The sequence below is a fragment of the Agrilus planipennis genome, unplaced genomic scaffold (genome assembly GCF_000699045.2).
Source record: "Agrilus planipennis isolate EAB-ADULT unplaced genomic scaffold, Apla_2.0 scaffold233, whole genome shotgun sequence".
In the NCBI taxonomy this organism is placed as follows: Eukaryota; Metazoa; Arthropoda; class Insecta; order Coleoptera; family Buprestidae; genus Agrilus; species Agrilus planipennis.
The window spans coordinates 3,509-9,061 of record NW_020440688.1 but is presented as its reverse complement, the minus strand read 5'-3'; positions in this window follow the sequence as shown (position 1 = coordinate 9,061).

Below are 5,553 nucleotides of genomic sequence, written 5' to 3'. Positions count from 1 at the left end.
GAAGGTGAATTTTTCTACGATCAGCTGGCAATCGTAATTAATTTGCGATTGTGCAGGGCCGGCATCAAAACTGTTATAATTTTATAATTTTTTATTTTGTTTCAAAAGTCAAAAGTGTTATAACATTTTATGTTCCAAATGTCCGTAGGAATCTGTGGTATAAATATTAATTATTATAACTGGGACACCCTATATAGTTATATATGTTACGTGCGGAAGATCGGGAGAAGATTTTAGACGTCTTCAGACTTGCTTTTGCTCACACGCAACAATGTTTTAGTTCTTGGTTCAATCGGTTACGATGAACACGTAGATTTATCAATTTATAGTGATTAAGATGAGAATAGAACACTTATTTAAGTTATATTAACTTCGTCTATTCCACAAATGAGTTAGCCTACGGCAACACTTACTTAAGTAAACAAACACGTTATACTTCGTTGACCGTTTATTGTAAAATTCAAGACCATACTAACTATAATTACATTGGCCTAGGCCCTTTTATAATCAATGTAAAGAATTTGACTGACGTCACTTAATTATCCCTTGAATATTATAATACAAGCTAGGTAACATATGTAACATATCTCTTCCCAACTCAGTTGGATTATCGGTACAGTCATAAAAAAATGTCTGGCGCGAACTTCTAAGTCTTATTCTTTGAGACAAGTCCTTGTAGTCAGATTCTGTATTTTTCTCTTTGGAGAGAGATTCGAAGTAATAAAATTTCAGAATATATAAATGTTTGAAGAATCACCTACTTTTAGGTATGCTTGCGTTTATAATAACATGCAAAAGCGATTATGCAAGTAAATATTCTAACAGCATTTATTGATTAATTTTCTTAAAATAATTATCGGCGTTTGGTTGGCGGCTGGATCTGGCAGGAACTATATAAGGAGCCTCCGTTGATCGTGGGGCACTGGGCACTTTCCCAGAGTGCCCAATAGAAGGAAGGGGGCTGTATACCCGAGAAACATATATACGCGTAATAACTGTTGATTTGGTTTAGACATATGAGCTTACACTATGTCTTTATTGCCAAACGGTAGATTCATATATCTTAATAGACGTGTTATAGCTTCATTATTTGATAAAGGTCATGTAATTTGTACACGTACAATATGTTTCTTTAAATAAAGTTCATATCTACTACTTGGGTCGATCGAGCTTCGTTTAGGTAATCTAGGATGGATTTCTAAATAGGTTTCTCACGAAAGTATGCAACAGGATAGAAATATAGGCTGTATGTTGGGTTGCTTACTGCAGTATGTTTTGATTGTATTGGGTTTTTTCATTTAATATGATTAGCAGATTTGCTAGTTTCGGTGCAAATTAGATGCATAAACAATGGCACGATGAGTTTAACAGCGTGATTAAGGGCAATATTTTTTTTAAGGAAATAAAATTATTTAAAATCCGATGCCGATCCTGTGTGTGAATTGGCGTAGTGCGATAAAAATTCTGTAGTTACACGGATGAAGAATGTAAACATTGCCGATTATTGAACGTATAATAATTTAGTACTGGCACATAATGTTTAGACTAAATAAATTATATAAATTCATTGCATGCAGCCCTAGCTAAAGGTACGAACATAAAAGAAAGAAAAAATGTTTCGTATTAAACGGTAAATAACCATCATCTGGGTCATTTTAATTTTATTAAGGTGCGATACCTGTTTGCGGGTAGTTGTAGGTAAATTACCAAAAACGTCAATGAGCCTACAAAAAATTTGTATCGCACATATTTACCGAAAACTGTTCTTGAAATCGCGAAGGATGTACGATAATATGAATTTGCGTAGCACCAATATTAATTATTGTGAAAATTTAAAATTTCGTCCCGCGTGAAGTAAATTATCTGCAATCAACGCTAATATGGAAAAAGTCAGGCTATGCGTACGAAACTGAAAGGCGCCCTGCCTTTCAGTTGCACTCGCTGCAAATGATAAGGGTACAGCAACTGTTCCTTTAAGAGTTGCTCGACTTCGTCCCTACAGCGGCGATGTAGTTCAAAGCCATAAATACGTATCATGTCACATTATTGTAACAATTGTTTTACGATAACTGATTTACATTAATGATTGATTGATGTAGTATTACTGCATTGGTTTATTGAACTGCACTTCGATTGGCTTATACAAGGTAATCACCAGCTGATTGAGTGCAGCGTTGCTGGCCGTACTTCTTTAAGAGTGACGGAATGGAATGTTCTTGTAATTGCAATTACGTTTTTCTCGAAAATGCTTACTGAAACCTATTTACGCTAATTGAATGACTTCTTTGTTTTAAACAGAAGCAATTTTTTTTACCACAATTAATATTCTTAATGCTTTTCTGAAATGGTCACCTCTAATTATTTAAAACGTTCTAGCCATTTATACGAATTTAACAATGCAATTGTTGTGTCTGTTATCTGTATGTACAATAGTTTATTATCTGGTTATGAAGAAGTGGGTAAGTGTCATGAAATTTGCAATTTTTAAAAGATTAGTCTGTTTGTATGCTTTGGAAAGATTTAGAATTGCATCAGTTAATATAACTTCAAGGAAACATATCTTCCCATAAAATAGATATTAACGTTTTTTTATGTCGGGTTTTGCGAATTCTGTTTAATGTTCTGCTTCGCCAAATTTGTTATCAATAAAAACAATTGGGTACTGATATAATTAATTAAAAAATAAGCTGCTTCGTATTATTTCTTTTCATAACATAATAACCCAAAAAATGGCTAGGTTTTGCATCAATTTTTTTTTCGGTAAGTGCACAATTCGACACAACTTTTTCCTTAATTTTTTTTTCAAACTGATACAAAATACTGCAGCAATGATTTGAGCAGAACCTAGTAGTTTGTAAATGTAACCATTAGAGACTTCAAATGGATTTTTGAACAAATTATTTAGTACCTTATCTTAATATTATATGGACGAGTAGTCGCACTTGGTGTACTAATCATTTGCGTCAATGAATTTGGCAACAAAAAGAAGGCGGAGTCCGGGATATCGATTGACCAACCAAGTGTTCCGTGAAATCTGGCTGCGTACCAAGAAACTTCACCACTTTAATTAATTTTGATATGACCGCCTAATTTGCTGTTTCTTGAAACCAGCCGGAATACAAGATGTTGATTTATGAACCATGTAATTGGTATTTTGCAACAGTCCTCTTATTTGACACCCAAATAAAGTTTACTCAAGTATTGCGCTATTTATTTTCCTTCGCAGCAATCATTACACGTTTTATACAATTTGCAAAAAGCAGTAGATTTATAGAGCTGCATAAGTCACACTGATTAATTTTTTAATTAGATTTATTGATCTCAGATGTCATTTACGAGAAATGGCTAATCGTAAGTTATATAGAATTCGCTTTTCGTTAAAAATAAAATAGTGCTGGATTTTTTAATTTCCAATACCAATTACAATTCAAACAAAGAGTTATAATTTTTAATTAATATTAAAGGGTAGTTGTATTGTCAAATAATGGAAATTCGTATAGATATAGGATTTTACTGTGTATATTACTATGTCATCATCATCATCGTCATAAGGTAGTCAGTACTGAGACTGGTTGGACACGCACCTCTAGTCCTTCCTATTTTGAGCTAATCTTCGCATAAAATAATTCGAAGTGGTCTGTATTCTGTCGAAACGACCAGACGCGGATTGCGATTTCGATCTTTCTGGATCTCATCAGCGCGTCGCAGGCAGCTCCGACAGAAATACTACAATACAGACCACTTCGAATTATTTTATTGGATTAAGCTGCTAACGTGCCTATCTCGTTGAGGTTGGCTACGCCGGTATTCGTTTTGAGCAAGTAGATATCCACACAAGTGGACCTTGTTGGAACATACGTAATCCTAAAATGTACAGATGGCGTTTACTGCGCCATTTGTAGTATTTCCTAATCTTCGCATTTCCCTAAGGCTAGAACAGCCCACATCCTTAACTATTTGCGAACAGTAATCTAATCTAGGTCTACCTCTACTCCTCTTAACTCCTGTTTCTGCCTTTAATATGTCTCTGATTAGACCTTCATGCCTGAGAAGGTGTCCTACCAACCTATCTATACAGTTGGAAACAATCAAATTCATGGACATTAATAGTTTTGTACGGTGTATTTCAAAGTATGAGAAAATGTTTTTAAATTAATTAAATATGTATATATTATTTTTACTTTTTTTGGAAAACCGGAGCATTGAAATAAAGTTAAGCTGTAGAGTTGCTGTATGGTATTCATCCTTTTCATCAATATTGTACGATACATAGTCATATTAATAACCACAGTACCTAGTTTATGCCTGAAATTGACCTTTGCTACGTTTATGACGTACTTTTCTTGAGAAATACGATCTGATATTCGAGAAATTCCTGTCGTATAGATGGTGCGGCGGTGGATAATTTACAGTATTTATGAAGATTTTCTTCGACTTACAAAACCGTTTTAATTTGTGTGCATTTATGTTGCCATGGCTAAATGTTTCAATTAAAAATAAGGGTGGCGTTAAAGTGCGTCACTACTGCCTAACATACCAGTACATTTTCAGAGGGCATCGATTACTGATAATGGTGTTTTTAGTACGTTGTCGACTGTTTTATACGTTTCGCGTTATCCTGTATATAAATCGCGGAAAGTTGGTACAATATCGAGTATATTATGCTGGTTCCTTCATTTGGTGTAGACGGCAAAGGTAGGAATTTATAGACTGAAAGTTATTTCGTTATTTCATTATATTTATTTATTTTACCATTGAAAATATAAGAAGATACTCATTTTCCTGATATAGTCTTTAGAATTTCTATTTAGCTGATGCTAATCACTAAATAGTATAAAACAAAGTCGCTTTCCCGCTGTCTGTCCCTATGTATGCTTAAATCTTTAAAACTACGCAACGGATTTTGATGCGGTTTTTTTTAAAAGATAGAGTGATTCAAGAGGAAGGTTTATATGTATAATACATGCATAATATAGTAGGGAAACACTGATAATTTTAGAGGTTTCTAATGTGATGTCGTAAATAAACACATTTTTTGCGCTTACATTGCAAACGCTGGCTGAACCCTACGAGATAGATCAAAATAATGTACTACAATATTGTACATCTTAAAAGGGTCTACAAAAAAGTCCGGGATGGTATATGTGTATCTCTTAGGGATAACCCACAATAACCATTTTTATCCTTTACTTTTTATGAGAAATAATGACTTATTTACGAACTGATTGTAAGCAATACAGCATTAATTCTTATCCAATTAAGTAACTTTAATACATTGTGCTTTTAATATAGATCAATATGGCCATTTACAGCATGTAATTTAAATGAATATTACAAATTTAAAATGCAGGGGCATAGCGGTTGCGGCGGTACCGGCCGGGAGGCTGGTTTGTATTGTCTAATGACAAAAAGCTGTGAATGTTGTATATAAAGACATTCTGTAGTATATTTAGTATATTCAGGGGATATCTTTTGAAGATTTCCCCTACTCGATAATAATCTAAACAAAAAAAAAATATATTTAGTATGAGCATTGCACGCGTATTATGCTGG